This window comes from Oncorhynchus nerka, linkage group LG20, assembly GCF_034236695.1.
Source record: "Oncorhynchus nerka isolate Pitt River linkage group LG20, Oner_Uvic_2.0, whole genome shotgun sequence".
In the NCBI taxonomy this organism is placed as follows: Eukaryota; Metazoa; Chordata; class Actinopteri; order Salmoniformes; family Salmonidae; genus Oncorhynchus; species Oncorhynchus nerka.
In genome coordinates this window covers 8,537,438-8,557,570 of record NC_088415.1, presented here as the reverse complement: position 1 = coordinate 8,557,570, position 20,133 = coordinate 8,537,438, and the positions used below count along the sequence as shown (strand labels likewise).

Sequence of the window (20,133 nt, the reverse complement as noted above, 5' to 3'; positions counted from 1 at the left end):
CTGAAACACCAGAACATACCTTATTCTACCAGCACGCCTCCTTCTGGCCAAGTGTTGCAATTACAAGCTACTGGGGAAACACCAGAACATATTCACTCTAGTATGACTCTACTGCCACCTTCTGACCAAGTGTTGTAATTACAAGCTACTAGGGGAACACCGGGACATATTCACTCTGGTATGACTCTACTGCCACCTTCTAACCAAGTGTTGTAATTACAAGCTACTAGGGAAACACCAGAACATATTCACTCTAGTATGACTCTCCTGCCACCTTCTGACCAAGTGTTGTAATTACAAGCTACTAGGGAAACACCGGGACATATTCACTCTAGTATGACTCTACTGCCACCTTCTAACCAAGTGTTGTAATTACAAGCTACTAGGGAAACACCAGAACATATTCACTCTAGTATGACTCTACTGCCACCTTCTGACCAAGTGTTGTAATTACAAGCTATTGGGAGACGTTTCCATCAGCGCTGGAAAATACAGTATTTGACTGACTAACTTTGTACAGGAGCCATAAACAGCAATTCAATGTCAACATTAACACTTTAAAAAATGTTTTAACATAGAGTACCAGTCAAAAGTTTGGACACACCTACTCATTTAAGGGTTTTTCTTTATTTCTACTATTTTCTACATTGTAGAATATTAGTGAATACATCAAAACTATTACATAACATATATGGAATCATGTAGTAACCAAAAAAAGAATGAAACAAATCCAAATGTATTTTAGATTCTTCTAAGTAGCCACACTTCAAAGTTGCATTGATCACAGCCTTGCACACTCTTGGACACTCTTGGCAGGTTTTTATGTGCTTAGGGTCGTTGTCCTGTTGGAAGGTGAACCTTCACCCCATTGTGAGGTCCTGAGTGCTCTGAAGCAGGTTTTCATCAAAGATCTCTCTGAACTTTAATCTGTTCATCTTTCCCTCGCTCATGACTAGTCTCTCAGTCCCTGCCGCTGAAAAACATCCCCACCTCATGATGCTGTTATGTCAATCATTTACAGATTATTTGATAGTTCACTCAAGAGCTTAGACATACCAGATCATCAAGGACAACAACCACCTGAGCCACTGCCTGTTCACCCCGCTACCATCCAGAAGGCGAGGTCAGTACAGGTGCATCAAACCTGGGACCGAGAGACTGAATAACAGCTTCTATCTCAAGGCCATCAGATTGTTAAACAGGCATCACTAACACAGAGAGGCTGCTACCTACAAACAGACTTGAAATCATTGGCCACTTGAGTAATGCATGATATGTAAACATTATTATAGTGACCAGTAATACATTTATTAATCTCACTTGTATATACTGTATTTCATACCATCTATTGCATCTTTCCTATGCCGCTCGGCCATCGCGCATCCATATGTATATATTGTTATTCTATCCCTTACTTATTAGATAGTTGTGTATTAGGTAGTTGTCTATTAGGTAGTTGTGTATTAGATTTGTGTTTATTAGGTAGTTGTTGTGGAATTGTTAGATCAGTTGATAGATACTACTGTACTGTCGGAACTAGAAGCACAAGCATTTCACTACACTCGCAATTACATCTGCTAACCATGTGTATGTGACCAATAACATTTGATTTGATTTATAGACAGTATTTGGTACTAATCACTACATACATGAGAAGATTCAACACTTTGTTAAACATGTTTAGTCAATGAATGGCGTGTATGAAGTATGAAGTATGAAGTATGAAGTATGAAGACCAAAACATTCAACGTTGTGAGAGGATACCTCCTCCACTCTTTCACCAACCAAAAGGAATAACGGTTACCATTTCACACCAGAGCGTTCAGCACACTTGGATTATCGCAGAGTAGTGCGAAGTAATGTTAATAGAATCTGGTATGTTAGGATGATTGAATTAATGTCCTGGAAGTAAATTTGGCGTCAAGGTTTCAAAAGGTGGGTCAAGACACATCATGAAAACCAACCTATTCTGTTCCTGTGACAGAGTACTAACGCAACACACCCACAAAGTGAGAAAATGACTATTGTTCAACTATTGGAAAATAAGGTTGGATGATGATACATAAGGGTTAATCCTACAAGCATTTGTAAGTTCATTTATAAACGGTTAATACCTGGAGGTAAACATTAGCTCACAATTTGGCAAACGCTGACCAGTTATTGCACTATTTTGACCAATTCGAAATATATGTTATTAATGGATTATACGGCATTTACAAATGATTAAACAATCGTTAATAATGTAATTATAACCCCTTTGTTTACAAAAGGAACCTTATTGTAAGTGTTGCCGCGGTCTCCTGATGTGGTTTAAGCATTGTTGTGTGGACTTAGAACATCCAATTTAGTTGGTTTTTACTTTTGTTTTTTAAAGTGTGATTTTGTGGCACGAAAACCTGGTAAAAAAAAGGAAATAATACAGAAACGTCCACCAAAAATATAGAAAAGAGAATTTGGGAAAACAAATACACCAGACGCGTCTTGTCCAAGGGATGTACTTGAACATCAAGCTGCCAACTGCTACAAAAATAGGAGCAAGAATCCTGCCCTTTTGAGTGTTCTAGCTCAGACAAGTATTGTATTATATGAGACACTGTGGCTTAGTTGGTTAAAGTTCCTGTCTAGTAAATAGGAGCTCCTGAGTTCAAATCTCAGTAAACACCATTTTCAGCAGTTCATTGTGAACACCATCCAGGGCATATGACAAATAAACATTGATTTAAGTAATTAATAGTAATGACCACCAATATTATCTAAGTTTTATAAATAACATAGCAACTGTGTTCATTTTCTGGTTCAAATCCAAGGCTCTGTGAAGCCCAGACATCTGCTTGTTGATTGAAACATTGTGCGAAAATGTATGCACTCGCTACTGTAAATCGCTCTGCTAAATTGCTCATATGTAAATGATTTCCCATTGGGCCAGGTGTGAAGATCTGGGGGCCTCAATCAACCAAACCAGTTTGAATAGAATGAGAAGCCCATCAACCACTGATGGTCCATCAGCAAGCCTGACGATACAATACATTTTTCCACACAATGACATTCAGAGACTTGTTCCGAAGCCACTCCTGCGTTGTCTTGGCTGTGTGCTTAGGTTCATTGTCCTGTTGGAAGGAGAACCTTCACCACAGTCTGAGGTCCTGAGTGCTCTGGAGCAGGTTTTCTTTAAGGAGCTCTCTGTACCTTGCTCCTTTCAATCTTTCTCTCAATCCTGACTAGTCTCCAAGTCCCTGCCCTGAAAAATATCCCCACAGCAAGATGCTGCAACCACCAATGTTCACTGTAGGGATGTTACCAGATTTCCTCCAGACGTGACACTTGGCATTCAGGCCAAAGAGTTCAATCTTGGTTTCATCAGACCAGAACATATTGTTTCTCGTGGTCTGAAAGTCCTTTAGGTGCCTTTTGGCAAACTCCAATTAGACTGTCATGTGTCTTTCACTGAGGAGTGACTTCCGTCTGGCCACTCTACCATAAAGGCCTGATTGGTGGAGTGCTGCAGAGATGGTTGTCCTTCTGGAAGGTTCTCCCAGCTCATTCAGTGTGACAGAGTCTAGGTCTTACAATTAAGCACCGCCACGTGCGGTCGTAGACTCGACAATGTAAGAAATGTTTTGCCTTTATCTTGTAGTGTGGGGCCCGGTGACTGACCAATAGAAACTCGGCCAGCACTGAGTACACACACAAATTAGGATTATTGTGAATGGTCATATTTATATAATATTTTGATTTAAACGTCTACATGCTTTTCAAGAAGAACGATTTCCCTAATAATCCTGTTTACATTTTGATAAATGCAGATTTCGCCAATCAAAATAAACTTTCTACCACAGCGACCATGTTATTTTCGGGAAGCCTATATTATTCTTAGTTTGGACATATAAAGGTTTGTATGTGAAAAATATGGTCCAAACACACCAAGAATTCGTGAAGAGGGCACGACAATGCCTATTTCCCCTCAGGAGGCTGAAAAGATTTGGCATTGGACCTCAGATCCTCAAATAATATCTAAAGCTGCACCATCGAGAGCATTTGGACTGGCTGCATCACCGCTTGGTATGGCAACTGCTCGGCATCCGACTGCAATTCGCTACAGAAGATAGTGCTTACATCACTGAGGCCGAGCTTCCTGCCATCCAGGATCTCTATATCAGGCGGTGTCTGAGGAAGGCCCAAAGAATTGCCAAAGACTCCAGCCACCTAAGTCATAGACTGTAGACCGGGATCTTTTATTTCAGCTCATGAAACATGGGACCAACACTTTACATGTTGTGTTAATATTTTAGATTACACAGTTAGTACTTTGAGTCATTCAAAAGGAGACTTTTTGCCGTAACATTGTGTATCAAAATGGCATGACCCGGATTCTGCGGCCACAACACAGAGCACTAACCACTGTATGATCATGGCGAGTTACCAGGGCTTGTGGTTACCAGACCCCTTGAGTGGAAAGCCAAAAAGCCAGCTGTGCCTGTCCACGTCACTGCATGCTTGAATAACCCAATTTGTCCTACAGACACACAAGCACTAACTGTAATCTAACTGGCATCAAAGTGTAACGTTAGACTTTGGAAATTAACCACCTCAGCCACGTCACAGTGAAGGCCTGCTTGAGTAGATCGATTTCACCTCAACATATGCAATCCCTGGTAGCTCGCCGTGATCGTATAGTGGTTATTACTCTGCGTTGTGGCCGCAGCAACCACGGTTCGAATCCGGGTCACAGCATTGTAATTCACAATGTCACGGCATAAGGGCTCTTTTTGAATTAGCAGAGTGAACTAAACTGAATAAGTAGAGTGAATTTAGCAGAAATTGTGGAAAGGGTGCCACTGACCACTGGTGAATAAATAATTACTATACCTCTGTCGTTATAACATTAAATAAGCATAGATTGATAACAGTGTAGGTTACCATACTATACATTTAGTTTCGTTGGCTACAGTTTAAAGGCAGAGTCACAAAGTGAACAACTGTATTGGGTCAATTTTGACAACTAAGAGCATTGAAGCACAAAGCGAAATCTTCTCCGCCTCGTCCCGAAGCTATGCATGGGCTGATACTCTGTGATAGTCTATCATTGTGCTCACCTGCAGAGCTGCTCATGGCGACATCATATGGCTGAGTCTCAGTTGAACTCATTCACAAAGCGCCCTCAAGCCGTGAATCGCATTGCCATGAGCAGTACTAACCATTATATGATCACGTCAAGCTACCGGGGCTTGTGTGTGAGGGGGAGATATTAGGCTACTCAAGCATGCCGTTGCCTTGATGTGGAAAATGTGGCTAAATACCATTGTTGACTAGTTAGACTATAAATACCATTGTTGACTAGTTAGACTAGAGAGACTCAACAGTGTATTGTGTAGTAGAATAGAGTTAGTACTGACCCCTGTAGAGTATTGTGTGGTACAGTGGAATACAATGCTCTGCTAGTATAGAGTACGGTTCTGAAGTATCCTTGGAATAGGAACATGATCTCCCCTGGACAATGATTAGCATCCATGAGGGTGACGGTCAACCTCTCCTTGATTATATCATCCAGGGGCAACATATTGGGTTCCCCCAAACTCCAGAGGATGAATCTATCATTCTCTGACCTGAACACAGGGAAAAGAGAATGGAAAGATGGGTGTGTTGGACCAGGTCTAGTTCAGGCCCACAGTATCGTCACTGCATATGGGACAGGAAGAACAGGCAAAAATACTGACACTTCCTAACCTGCCAGAAGTCCACTGGCAACAGAGTATAGGGTTAAGTTTACCATTCATTATTCACAGCTCTGGAGAATCATGCTCGGAAAATGACGAGAAGAGAGAGCAATGTGCCATTCACTGAGGAGTGACTTCCGTCTGGCCACTCTACCATAAAGGCCTGATTGGTGGAGTGCTGCAGAGATGGTTGTCCTTCTGGAAGGTTCTCCCAGCTCGTTCAGTGTGACAGGGTCTAGGTCTTCCAATTAAGCACCGCCACGTGCGGTCGTAGACTCCGACAATGAAAGAAATGTTTTGCCTTTATCGTGTAGTTTGGCGCCCGGTGACTGACCAATAGAAACTCAGCCAGCACTGAGTACACACACAAATTAGGATTATTGTGAATAGTCATATTTATATAATAGTTTGATTTAAACGTCTACATGCTTTGCAAGAAGAACGATTTCCCTAATAATCCTGTTTACATTTTGATAAATGCAGATTTCGCCAATCAAAATAAACTTTCTACCACAGCGACCATGTTATTTTCGGGAAGCCTATATTATTCTTAGTTCGGACATATAAAGGTTTGTATGTGAAAAAGATGGTCCAAACACACCAAGACATTCGTGAAGAGGGCACGACAATGCCTATTTGCCCTCAGGAGGCTGAAAAGATTTGGCATTGGACCTCAGATCCTCAAATAATATCTCAAGCTGCACCATCGAGAGCATTTTGACTGGCTGCATCACCGCTTGGTATGGCAACTGCTCGGCATCCGACTGCAAGTTGCTACAGAGGATAGTGCTTACATCACTGAGGCCGAGCTTCCTGCCATCCAGGACCTCTAAATCAGGCGGTGTCAGAGGAAGGCCCAAAGAATTGCCAAAGACTCCAGCCACCTAAGTCATAGACTGTAGACCGGGATCTTTTATTTCAGCTCATGAAACATGGGACCAACAGTTTACATGTTGTGTTAATATTTTAGATTACACAGTTAGTACTTTGAGTCATTCAAAAGGAGACTTTTGCCGTAACATTGTGTATCAAAATGGCATGACCCGGATTCTGCGGCCACAACACAGAGCACTAACCACTGTATGATCATGGCGAGTTACCAGGGCTTGTGGGAGACCCCTTGAGTGGAAAGCCAAAAAGCCAGCTGTGCCTGTCCACGTCACTGCATGCTTGAATAACCCAATTTGTCCTACAGACACACAAGCACTAACTGTAATCTAACTGGCATCAAAGTGTAACGTTAGACTTTGGAATTTAACCACCTCAGCCACGTCACAGTGAAGGCCTGCTTGAGTAGATCGATTTTACCTCCACATATGCAAGCCCTGGTAGCTCGCCGTGATCGTATAGTGGTTAGTACTCTGCGTTGTGGCTGCAGCAACCCCGGTTCGAATCCGGGTCACGGCATTGAAATTCACAATGTCACGGCATAAGGGCTCTTTTTGAATTAGCAGGGTGAACTAAACTGAATAATTGGAGTGAATTTAGCAGAGAAAGGGTGCCACTGACCACTGGTGAATAAATAATTACTATACCTCTGTCGTTATAACATTAAATAAGCAGAGATTGATAACAGTGTAGGTTACCATACTATACATTTAGTTTCGTTGGCTACAGTTTAAAGGCAGAGTCACAAAGTGAACAACTGTATCGGGTCAATTTTGACAACAACTAAGAGCATTGAAGCACAAAGCGAAAACTTCTCCGCCTCGTCCCGAAGCTATGCATGGGCTGATACTCTGTGTTAGTCTATCATTGTGCTCATCTGCAGAGCTGCTCATGGCGACATCATATGGCTGAGTCTCAGTTGAACTCATTCAAAAAGCGACCCCAAGCCGTGAATCTAATTGCCATGAGCAGTACTAACCATTATATGATCACGTCAAGCTACCGGGGCTTGTGTGTGAGGAGTAGATATTAGGCTACTCAAGCATGCCTTTGCCTTGATGTGGAAAATGTGGCTAAATCCCATTGTTGACTAGTTAGACTATAAATACCATTGTTGACTAGTTAGACTAGAGAGACTCAACAGTGTATTGTGTAGTAGAATAGAGTTAGTACTGACCCCTGTAGAGTATTGTGTGGTACGGTGGAATACAGTGCTCTGCTAGTGTAGAGTATGGTTCTGAAGTATCCTTGGAATAGGAACATGCCCTCCCCTGGACAATGATTAGCATCCATGAGGGTGACGGTCAACCTCTCCTTGATTATATCATCCAGGGGCAACACATTGGGTTCCCCCAAACTCCAGAGGATGAATCTATCATTCTCTGACCTGAACACAGGGAAAAGAGAATGGAAAGATGGGTGTGTTGGACCAGGTCTAGTTCAGGCCCACAGTATCGTCACTGCATATGGGACAGGAAGAACAGGCAAACATACTGACACTTCCTAACCTGCCAGAAGTCCACTGGCAGCAGAGTATAGGGTTAAGTTTACCATTCATTATTCACAGCTCTGGAGAATCATCCTCGGAGAATGACGAGAAGAGAGAGCAATGTGCCATTCACTGAGGAGTGACATCCGTCTGGCCACTCCACCATAAAGGCCTGATTGGTGGAGTGCTGCAGAGATGGTTGTCCTTCTGGAAGGTTCTCCCAGCTCGTTCAGTGTGACAGGGGCTAGGTCTTCCAATTAAGTACCGCCACGTGCGGTCGTAGACTCCGACAATGTAAGAAATGTTTGCCTTTATCGTGTAGTGTGGGGCCCGGTGACTGACCAATAGAACCTCGGCCAGCACTGAGTACACACACAAATTATGATTATTGTGAATAGTCAGATTTATATAATAGTTCGATTTAAACATCTACATGCTTTGCAAGAAGAACGATTTCCCTAATAATCCTGTTTACATTTTGATAAATGCAGATTTCGCCAATCAAAATAAACTTTCTACCACAGCGACCATGTTATTTTCGGGAAGCCTATATTATTCTTAGTTCGGACATATAAAGGTGTGTATGTGAAGGAAGATGGTCCAAACACACCAAGACATTCGTGAAGAGGGCACGACAATGCCTATTTCCCCTCAGGAGGCTGAAAAGATTTGGCATTGGACCTCAGATGCTCAAATAATATCTCAAGCTGCACCATCGAGAGCATTTTGACTGGCTGCATCACCGCTTGGTATGGCAACTGCTCGGCATCCGACTGCAATTCGCTACAGAGGATAGTGCTTACATCACTGAGGCCGAGCTTCCTGCCATCCAGGACCTCTATATCAGGCGGTGTCAGAGGAAGGCCCAAAGAATTGCCAAAGACTCCAGCCACCTAAGTCATAGACTGTAGACCGGGAACTTTTATTTCAGCTCATGAAACATGGGACCAACACTTTACATGTTGTGTTAATATTTTAGATTACACAGTTAGTACTTTGAGTCATTCAAAGGAGACTTTTTGCCGTAACATTGTGTATCAAAATGGCATGACCCGGATTCTGCGGCCACAACACAGAGCACTAACCAATGTATGATCATGGCGAGTTACCAGGGCTTGTGGGAGACCCCTTGAGTGGAAAGCCAAAAAGCCAGCTGTGCCTGTCCACGTCACTGCATGCTTGAATAACCCAATTTGTCCTACAGACACACAAGAACTAACTGTAATCTAACTGGCATCAAAGTGTAACGTTAGACTTTGGAATTTAACCACCTCAGCCACGTCACAGTGAAGGCCTGCTTGAGTAGATCGATTTTACCTCCACATATGCAAGCCCTGGTAGCTCGCCGTGATCGTATAGTGGTTAGTACTCTGCGTTGTGGCCGCAGCAACCCCGGTTCGAATCCGGGTCACGGCATTGAAATTCACAATGTCACGGCATAAGGGCTCTTTTTGAATTAGCAGGGTGAACTAAACTGAATAATTGGAGTGAATTTAGCTGAGATTGTGGAAAGGTGCCACTGACCACTGGTGAATAAATAATTACTATACCTCTGTCGTTATAACATTAAATAAGCAGAGATTGATAACAGTGTAGGTTACCATACTATACATTTAGTTTCGTTGGCTACAGTTTAAAGGCAGAGTCACAAAGTGAACAACTGTATCGGGTCAATTTTGACAACAACTAAGAGCATTGAAGTACAAAGCGAAAACTTCTCCGCCTCGTCCCGAAGCTATGCATGGGCTGATACTCTGTGATAGTCTATCATTGTGCTCATCTGCAGAGCTGCTCATGGCGACATCATATGGCTGAGTCTCAGTTGAACTCATTCAAAAAGCGCCCTCAAGCCGTGAATCGCATTGCCATGAGCAGTACTAACCATTATATGATCACGTCAAGCTACCGGGGCTTGTGTGTGAGGGGGAGATATTAGGCTACTCAAGCATGCCGTTGCCTTGATGTGGAAAATGTGGCTAAATACCATTGTTGACTAGTTAGACTATAAATACCATTGTTGACTAGTTAGACTAGAGAGACTCAACAGTGTATTGTGTAGTAGAATAGAGTTAGTACTGACCCCTGTAGAGTATTGTGTGGTACAGTGGAATACAATGCTCTGCTAGTATAGAGTATGGTTCTGAAGTATCCTTGGAATAGGAACATGCCCTCCCCTGGACAATGATTAGCATCCATGAGGGTGACGGTCAACCTCTCCTTGATTATATCATCCAGGGGCAACATATTGGGTTCCCCCAAACTCCAGAGGATGAATCTATCATTCTCTGACCTGAACACAGGGAAAAGAGAATGGAAAGATGGGTGTGTTGGACCAGGTCTAGTTCAGGCCCACAGTATCGTCACTGCATATGGGACAGGAAGAACAGGCAAAAATACTGACACTTCCTAACCTGCCAGAAGTCCACTGGCAACAGAGTATAGGGTTAAGTTTACCATTCATTATTCACAGCTCTGGAGAATCATGCTCGGAAAATGACGAGAAGAGAGAGCAATGTGCCATTCACTGAGGAGTGACTTCCGTCTGGCCACTCTACCATAAAGGCCTGATTGGTGGAGTGCTGCAGAGATGGTTGTCCTTCTGGAAGGTTCTCCCAGCTCGTTCAGTGTGACAGGGTCTAGGTCTTCCAATTAAGCACCGCCACGTGCGGTCGTAGACTCCGACAATGAAAGAAATGTTTTACCTTTATCGTGTAGTTTGGCGCCCGGTGACTGACCAATAGAAACTCAGCCAGCACTGAGTACACACACAAATTATGATTATTGTGAATAGTCAGATTTATATAATAGTTCGATTTAAACGTCTACATGCTTTGCAAGAAGAACGATTTCCCTAATAATCCTGTTTACATTTTGATAAATGCAGATTTCGCCAATCAAAATAAACTTTCTACCACAGCGACCATGTTATTTTCGGGAAGCCTATATTATTCTTAGTTCGGACATATAAAGGTGTGTATGTGAAGAAGATGGTCCAAACACACCAAGACATTCGTGAAGAGGGCACGACAATGCCTATTTCCCCTCAGGAGGCTGAAAAGATTTGGCATTGGACCTCAGATGCTCAAATAATATCTCAAGCTGCACCATCGAGAGCATTTTGACTGGCTGCATCACCGCTTGGTATGGCAACTGCTCGGCATCCGACTGCAATTCGCTACAGAGGATAGTGCTTACATCACTGAGGCCGAGCTTCCTGCCATCCAGGACCTCTATATCAGGCGGTGTCAGAGGAAGGCCCAAAGAATTGCCAAAGACTCCAGCCACCTAAGTCATAGACTGTAGACCGGGAACTTTTATTTCAGCTCATGAAACATGGGACCAACACTTTACATGTTGTGTTAATATTTTAGATTACACAGTTAGTACTTTGAGTCATTCAAAAGGAGACTTTTTGCCGTAACATTGTGTATCAAAATGGCATGACCCGGATTCTGCGGCCACAACACAGAGCACTAACCAATGTATGATCATGGCGAGTTACCAGGGCTTGTGGGAGACCCCTTGAGTGGAAAGCCAAAAAGCCAGCTGTGCCTGTCCACGTCACTGCATGCTTGAATAACCCAATTTGTCCTACAGACACACAAGAACTAACTGTAATCTAACTGGCATCAAAGTGTAACGTTAGACTTTGGAATTTAACCACCTCAGCCACGTCACAGTGAAGGCCTGCTTGAGTAGATCGATTTTACCTCCACATATGCAAGCCCTGGTAGCTCGCCGTGATCGTATAGTGGTTAGTACTCTGCGTTGTGGCCGCAGCAACCCCGGTTCGAATCCGGGTCACGGCATTGAAATTCACAATGTCACGGCATAAGGGCTCTTTTTGAATTAGCAGGGTGAACTAAACTGAATAATTGGAGTGAATTTAGCTGAGATTGTGGAAAGGGTGCCACTGACCACTGGTGAATAAATAATTACTATACCTCTGTCGTTATAACATTAAATAAGCAGAGATTGATAACAGTGTAGGTTACCATACTATACATTTAGTTTCGTTGGCTACAGTTTAAAGGCAGAGTCACAAAGTGAACAACTGTATCGGGTCAGTTTTGACAACAACTAAGAGCATTGAAGCACAAAGCGAAAACTTCTCCGCCTCGTCCCGAAGCTATGCATGGGCTGATACTCTGTGATAGTCTATCATTGTGCTCATCTGCAGAGCTGCTCATGGCGACATCATATGGCTGAGTCTCAGTTGAACTCATTCAAAAAGCGCCCTCAAGCCGTGAATCGCATTGCCATGAGCAGTACTAACCATTATATGATCACGTCAAGCTACCGGGGCTTGTGTGTGAGGGGGAGATATTAGGCTACTCAAGCATGCCGTTGCCTTGATGTGGAAAATGTGGCTAAATACCATTGTTGACTAGTTAGACTATAAATACCATTGTTGACTAGTTAGACTAGAGAGACTCAACAGTGTATTGTGTAGTAGAATAGAGTTAGTACTGACCCCTGTAGAGTATTGTGTGGTACAGTGGAATACAATGCTCTGCTAGTATAGAGTATGGTTCTGAAGTATCCTTGGAATAGGAACATGCCCTCCCCTGGACAATGATTAGCATCCATGAGGGTGACGGTCAACCTCTCCTTGATTATATCATCCAGGGGCAACACATTGGGTTCCCCCAAACTCCAGAGGATGAATCTATCATTCTCTGACCTGAACACAGGGAAAAGAGAATGGAAAGATGGGTGTGTTGGACCAGGTCTAGTTCAGGCCCACAGTATCGTCACTGCATATGGGACAGGAAGAACAGGCAAAAATACTGACACTTCCTAACCTGCCAGAAGTCCACTGGCAACAGAGTATAGGGTTAAGTTTACCATTCATTATTCACAGCTCTGGAGAATCATGCTCGGAAAATGACGAGAAGAGAGAGCAATGTGCCATTCACTGAGGAGTGACTTCCGTCTGGCCACTCTACCATAAAGGCCTGATTGGTGGAGTGCTGCAGAGATGGTTGTCCTTCTGGAAGGTTCTCCCAGCTCGTTCAGTGTGACAGGGTCTAGGTCTTCCAATTAAGCACCGCCACGTGCGGTCGTAGACTCCGACAATGAAAGAAATGTTTTACCTTTATCGTGTAGTTTGGCGCCCGGTGACTGACCAATAGAAACTCAGCCAGCACTGAGTACACACACAAATTATGATTATTGTGAATAGTCAGATTTATATAATAGTTCGATTTAAACGTCTACATGCTTTGCAAGAAGAACGATTTCCCTAATAATCCTGTTTACATTTTGATAAATGCAGATTTCGCCAATCAAAATAAACTTTCTACCACAGCGACCATGTTATTTTCGGGAAGCCTATATTATTCTTAGTTCGGACATATAAAGGTTTGTATGTGAAGAAGATGGTCCAAACACACCAAGACATTCGTGAAGAGGGCACGACAATGCCTATTTCCCCTCAGGAGGCTGAAAAGATTTGGCATTGGACCTCAGATGCTCAAATAATATCTCAAGCTGCACCATCGAGAGCATTTTGACTGGCTGCATCACCGCTTGGTATGGCAACTGCTCGGCATCCGACTGCAATTCGCTACAGAGGATAGTGCTTACATCACTGAGGCCGAGCTTCCTGCCATCCAGGACCTCTATATCAGGCGGTGTCAGAGGAAGGCCCAAAGAATTGCCAAAGACTCCAGCCACCTAAGTCATAGACTGTAGACCGGGAACTTTTATTTCAGCTCATGAAACATGGGACCAACACTTTACATGTTGTGTTAATATTTTAGATTACACAGTTAGTACTTTGAGTCATTCAAAAGGAGACTTTTTGCCGTAACATTGTGTATCAAAATGGCATGACCCGGATTCTGCGGCCACAACACAGAGCACTAACCAATGTATGATCATGGCGAGTTACCAGGGCTTGTGGGAGACCCCTTGAGTGGAAAGCCAAAAAGCCAGCTGTGCCTGTCCACGTCACTGCATGCTTGAATAACCCAATTTGTCCTACAGACACACAAGAACTAACTGTAATCTAACTGGCATCAAAGTGTAACGTTAGACTTTGGAATTTAACCACCTCAGCCACGTCACAGTGAAGGCCTGCTTGAGTAGATCGATTTTACCTCCACATATGCAAGCCCTGGTAGCTCGCCGTGATCGTATAGTGGTTAGTACTCTGCGTTGTGGCCGCAGCAACCCCGGTTCGAATCCGGGTCACGGCATTGAAATTCACAATGTCACGGCATAAGGGCTCTTTTTGAATTAGCAGGGTGAACTAAACTGAATAATTGGAGTGAATTTAGCTGAGATTGTGGAAAGGGTGCCACTGACCACTGGTGAATAAATAATTACTATACCTCTGTCGTTATAACATTAAATAAGCAGAGATTGATAACAGTGTAGGTTACCATACTATACATTTAGTTTCGTTGGCTACAGTTTAAAGGCAGAGTAACAAAGTGAACAACTGTATCGGGTCAATTTTGACAACAACTAAGAGCATTGAAGCACAAAGCGAAAACTTCTCCGCCTCGTCCCGAAGCTATGCATGGGCTGATACTCTGTGATAGTCTATCATTGTGCTCATCTGCAGAGCTGCTCATGGCGACATCATATGGCTGAGTCTCAGTTGAACTCATTCAAAAAGCGCCCTCAAGCCGTGAATCGCATTGCCATGAGCAGTACTAACCATTATATGATCACGTCAAGCTACCGGGGCTTGTGTGTGAGGGGGAGATATTAGGCTACTCAAGCATGCCGTTGCCTTGATGTGGAAAATGTGGCTAAATACCATTGTTGACTAGTTAGACTATAAATACCATTGTTGACTAGTTAGACTAGAGAGACTCAACAGTGTATTGTGTAGTAGAATAGAGTTAGTACTGACCCCTGTAGAGTATTGTGTGGTACAGTGGAATACAGTGCTCTGCTAGTGTAGAGTATGGTTCTGAAGTATCCTTGGAATAGGAACATGCCCTCCCTGGACAATGATTAGCATCCATGAGGGTGACGGTCAACCTCTCCTTGATTATATCATCCAGGGGCAACACATTGGGTTCCCCCAAACTCCAGAGGATGAATCTATCATTCTCTGACCTGAACACAGGGAAAAGAGAATGGAAAGATGGGTGTGTTGGACCAGGTCTAGTTCAGGCCCACAGTATCGTCACTGCATATGGGACAGGAAGAACAGGCAAACATACTGACACTTCCTAACCTGCCAGAAGTCCACTGGCAGCAGAGTATAGGGTTAAGTTTACCATTCATTATTCACAGCTCTGGAGAATCATCCTCGGAAAATGACGAGAAGAGAGAGCAATGTGCCATTCACTGAGGAGTGACTTCCGTCTGGCCACTCCACCATAAAGGCCTGATTGGTGGAGTGCTGCAGAGATGGTTGTCCTTCTGGAAGGTTCTCCCAGCTCGTTCAGTGTGACAGGGTCTAGGTCTTCCAATTAAGCACCGCCACGTGCGGTCGTAGACTCCGACAATGAAAGAAATGTTTTACCTTTATCGTGTAGTTTGGCGCCCGGTGACTGACCAATAGAAACTCAGCCAGCACTGAGTACACACACAAATTATGATTATTGTGAATAGTCAGATTTATATAATAGTTCGATTTAAACGTCTACATGCTTTGCAAGAAGAACGATTTCCCTAATAATCCTGTTTACATTTTGATAAATGCAGATTTCGCCAATCAAAATAAACTTTCTACCACAGCGACCATGTTATTTTCGGGAAGCCTATATTATTCTTAGTTCGGACATATAAAGGTTTGTATGTGAAGAAGATGGTCCAAACACACCAAGACATTCGTGAAGAGGGCACGACAATGCCTATTTCCCCTCAGGAGGCTGAAAAGATTTGGCATTGGACCTCAGATGCTCAAATAATATCTCAAGCTGCACCATCGAGAGCATTTTGACTGGCTGCATCACCGCTTGGTATGGCAACTGCTCGGCATCCGACTGCAATTCGCTACAGAGGATAGTGCTTACATCACTGAGGCCGAGCTTCCTGCCATCCAGGACCTCTATATCAGGCGGTGTCAGAGGAAGGCCCAAAGAATTGCCAAAGACTCCAGCCACCTAAGTCATAGACTGTAGACCGGGAACTTTTATTTCAGCTCATGAAACATGGGACCAACACTTTACATGTTGTGTTAATATTTTAGATTACACAGTTAGTACTTTGAGTCATTCAAAAGGAGACTTTTGCCGTAACATTGTGTATCAAAATGGCATGACCCGGATTCTGCGGCCACAACACAGAGCACTAACCAATGTATGATCATGGCGAGTTACCAGGGCTTGTGGGAGACCCCTTGAGTGGAAAGCCAAAAAGCCAGTTGTGCCTGTCCACGTCACTGCATGCTTGAATAACCCAATTTGTCCTACAGACACACAAGAACTAACTGTAATCTAACTGGCATCAAAGTGTAACGTTAGACTTTGGAATTTAACCACCTCAGCCACGTCACAGTGAAGGCCTGCTTGAGTAGATCGATTTTACCTCCACATATGCAACCCCTGGTAGCTCGCCGTGATCGTATAGTGGTTAGTACTCTGCGTTGTGGCCGCAGCAACCCCGGTTCGAATCCGGGTCACGGCATTGAAATTCACAATGTCACGGCATAAGGGCTCTTTTTGAATTAGCAGGGTGAACTAAACTGAATAATTGGAGTGAATTTAGCTGAGATTGTGGAAAGGGTGCCACTGACCACTGGTGAATAAATAATTACTATACCTCTGTCGTTATAACATTAAATAAGCAGAGATTGATAGCATTGTAGGTTACCATACTATACATTTAGTTTCGTTGGCTACAGTTTAAAGGCAGAGTAACAAAGTGAACAACTGTATCGGGTCAATTTTGACAACAACTAAGAGCATTGAAGTACAAAGCGAAAACTTCTCCGCCTCGTCCCGAAGCTCTGCATGGGCTGATACTCTGTGATAGTCTATCATTGTGCTCATCTGCAGAGCTGCTCATGGCGACATCATATGGCTGAGTCTCAGTTGAACTCATTCAAAAAGCGACCTCAAGCCGTGAATCGCATTGCCATGAGCAGTACTAACCATTATATGATCACGTCAAGCTACCGGGGCTTGTGTGTGAGGGGGAGATATTAGGCTACTCAAGCATGCCGTTGCCTTGATGTGGAAAATGTGGCTAAATACCATTGTTGACTAGTTAGACTATAAATACCATTGTTGACTAGTTAGACTAGAGAGACTCAACAGTGTATTGTGTAGTAGAATAGAGTTAGTACTGACCCCTGTAGAGTATTGTGTGGTACAGTGGAATACAGTGCTCTGCTAGTGTAGAGTACGGTTCTGAAGTATCCTTGGAATAGGAACATGCCCTCCCCTGGACAATGATTAGCATCCATGAGGGTGACGGTCAACCTCTCCTTGATTATATCATCCAGGGGCAACATATTGGGTTCCCCCAAACTCCAGAGGATGAATCTATCATTCTCTGACCTGAACACAGGGAAAAGAGAATGGAAAGATGGGTGTGTTGGACCAGGTCTAGTTCAGGCCCACAGTATCGTCACTGCATATGGGACAGGAAGAACAGGCAAACATACTGACACTTCCTAACCTGCCAGAAGTCCACTGGCAGCAGAGTATAGGGTTAAGTTAACCATTCATTATTCACAGCTCTGGAGAATCATCCTCGGAAAATGACGAGAAGAGAGAGCAATGTGCCATTCACTGAGGAGTGACTTCCGTCTGGCCACTCTACCATAAAGGCCTGATTGGTGGAGTGCTGCAGAGATGGTTGTCCTTCTGGAAGGTTCTCCCAGCTCGTTCAGTGTGACAGGGTCTAGGTCTTCCAATTAAGCACCGCCACGTGCGGTCGTAGACTCCGACAATGAAAGAAATGTTTTACCTTTATCGTGTAGTTTGGCGCCCGGTGACTGACCAATAGAAACTCAGCCAGCACTGAGTACACACACAAATTATGATTATTGTGAATAGTCAGATTTATATAATAGTTCGATTTAAACGTCTACATGCTTTGCAAGAAGAACGATTTCCCTAATAATCCTGTTTACATTTTGATAAATGCAGATTTCGCCAATCAAAATAAACTTTCTACCACAGCGACCATGTTATTTTCGGGAAGCCTATATTATTCTTAGTTCGGACATATAAAGGTTTGTATGTGAAAAAGATGGTCCAAACACACCAAGACATTCGTGAAGAGGGCACGACAATGCCTATTTCCCCTCAGGAGGCTGAAAAGATTTGGCATTGGACCTCAGATCCTCAAATAATATCTCAAGCTGCACCATCGAGAGCATTTTGACTGGCTGCATCACCGCTTGGTATGGCAACTGCTTGGCATCTGACTGCAATTCGCTACAGAGGATAGTGCTTACATCACTGAGGCCGAGCTTCCTGCCATCCAGGACCTCTATATCAGGCGGTGTCCGAGGAAGGCCCAAAGAATTGCCAAAGACTCCAGCCACCTAAGTCATAGACTGTAGACCGGGATCTTTTATTTCAGCTCATGAAACATGGGACCAACACTTTACATGTTGTGTTAATATTTTAGATTACACAGTTAGTACTTTGAGTCATTCAAAAGGAGACTTTTTGCCGTAACATTGTGTATCAAAATGGCATGACCCGGATTCTGCGGCCACAACACAGAGCACTAACCAATGTATGATCATGGCGAGTTACCAGGGCTTGTGGGAGACCCCTTGAGTGGAAAGCCAAAAAGCCAGCTGTGCCTGTCCACGTCACTGCATGCTTGAATAACCCAATTTGTCCTACAGACACACAAGAACTAACTGTAATCTAACTGGCATCAAAGTGTAACGTTAGACTTTGGAATTTAACCACCTCAGCCACGTCACAGTGAAGGCCTGCTTGAGTAGATCGATTTTACCTCCAAATATGCAAGCCCTGGTAGCTCGCCGTGATCGTATAGTGGTTAGTACTCTGCGTTGTGGCCGCAGCAACCCCGGTTCGAATCCGGGTCACGGCATTGAAATTCACAATGTCACGGCATAAGGGCTCTTTTGAATTAGCAGGGTGAACTAAACTGAATAATTGGAGTGAATTTAGCTGAGATTGTGGAAAGGGTGCCACTGACCACTGGTGAATAAATAATTACTATACCTCTGTCGTTATAACATTAAATAAGCAGAGATTGATAACAGTGTAGGTTACCATACTATACATTTAGTTTCGTTGGCTACAGTTTAAAGGCAGAGTCACAAAGTGAACAACTGTATCGGGTCAATTTTGACAACAACTAAGAGCATTGAAGTACAAAGCGAAAACTTCTCCGCCTCGTCCCGAAGCTATGCATGGGCTGATACTCTGTGATAGTCTATCATTGTGCTCATCTGCAGAGCTGCTCATGGCGACATCATATGGCTGAGTCTCAGTTGAACTCATTCAAAAAGCGCCCTCAAGCCGTGAATCGCATTGCCATGAGCAGTACTAACCATTATATGATCACGTCAAGCTACCGGGGCTTGTGTGTGAGGGGGAGATATTAGGCTACTCAAGCATGCCGTTGCCTTGATGTGGAAAATGTGGCTAAATACCATTGTTGACTAGTTAGACTATAAATACCATTGTTGACTAGTTAGACTAGAGAGACTCAACAGTGTATTGTGTAGTAGAATAGAGTTAGTACTGACCCCTGTAGAGTATTGTGTGGTACAGTGGAATACAGTGCTCTGCTAGTGTAGAGTACGGTTCTGAAGTATCCTTGGAATAGGAACATGCCCTCCCCTGGACAATGATTAGCATCCATGAGGGTGACGGTCAACCTCTCCTTGATTATATCATCCAGGGGCAACATATTGGGTTCCCCCAAACTCCAGAGGATGAATCTATCATTCTCTGACCTGAACACAGGGAAAAGAGAATGGAAAGATGGGTGTGTTGGACCAGGTCTAGTTCAGGCCCACAGTATCGTCACTGCATATGGGACAGGAAGAACAGGCAAACATACTGACACTTCCTAACCTGCCAGAAGTCCACTGGCAGCAGAGTATAGGGTTAAGTTTACCATTCATTATTCACA

General features: G+C 43.6%; 6 non-coding genes across 6 annotated transcripts; all 6 read left to right on the top strand.

The window, feature by feature from the left end:
• Positions 1-7,049: 7,049 nt before the first annotated feature.
• trnah-gug (transfer RNA histidin (anticodon GUG)) lies at positions 7,050-7,121 on the top strand. Its single transcript has one exon. It is a non-coding gene; the product is annotated as a tRNA-His (tRNA).
• A 2,314-nt stretch (positions 7,122-9,435) lies between these two features.
• Positions 9,436-9,507, top strand: trnah-gug (transfer RNA histidin (anticodon GUG)). The gene has a single exon. It is a non-coding gene; the product is annotated as a tRNA-His (tRNA).
• A 2,321-nt stretch (positions 9,508-11,828) lies between these two features.
• trnah-gug (transfer RNA histidin (anticodon GUG)) lies at positions 11,829-11,900 on the top strand. Its single transcript has one exon. It is a non-coding gene; the product is annotated as a tRNA-His (tRNA).
• A 2,322-nt stretch (positions 11,901-14,222) lies between these two features.
• Positions 14,223-14,294, top strand: trnah-gug (transfer RNA histidin (anticodon GUG)). Its single transcript has one exon. It is a non-coding gene; the product is annotated as a tRNA-His (tRNA).
• A 2,320-nt stretch (positions 14,295-16,614) lies between these two features.
• trnah-gug (transfer RNA histidin (anticodon GUG)) lies at positions 16,615-16,686 on the top strand. The gene has a single exon. It is a non-coding gene; the product is annotated as a tRNA-His (tRNA).
• Positions 16,687-19,008: 2,322 nt separating this feature from the next.
• On the top strand, positions 19,009-19,080 carry trnah-gug (transfer RNA histidin (anticodon GUG)). Its single transcript has one exon. It is a non-coding gene; the product is annotated as a tRNA-His (tRNA).
• The last annotated feature ends 1,053 nt before the right edge of the window (positions 19,081-20,133 follow it).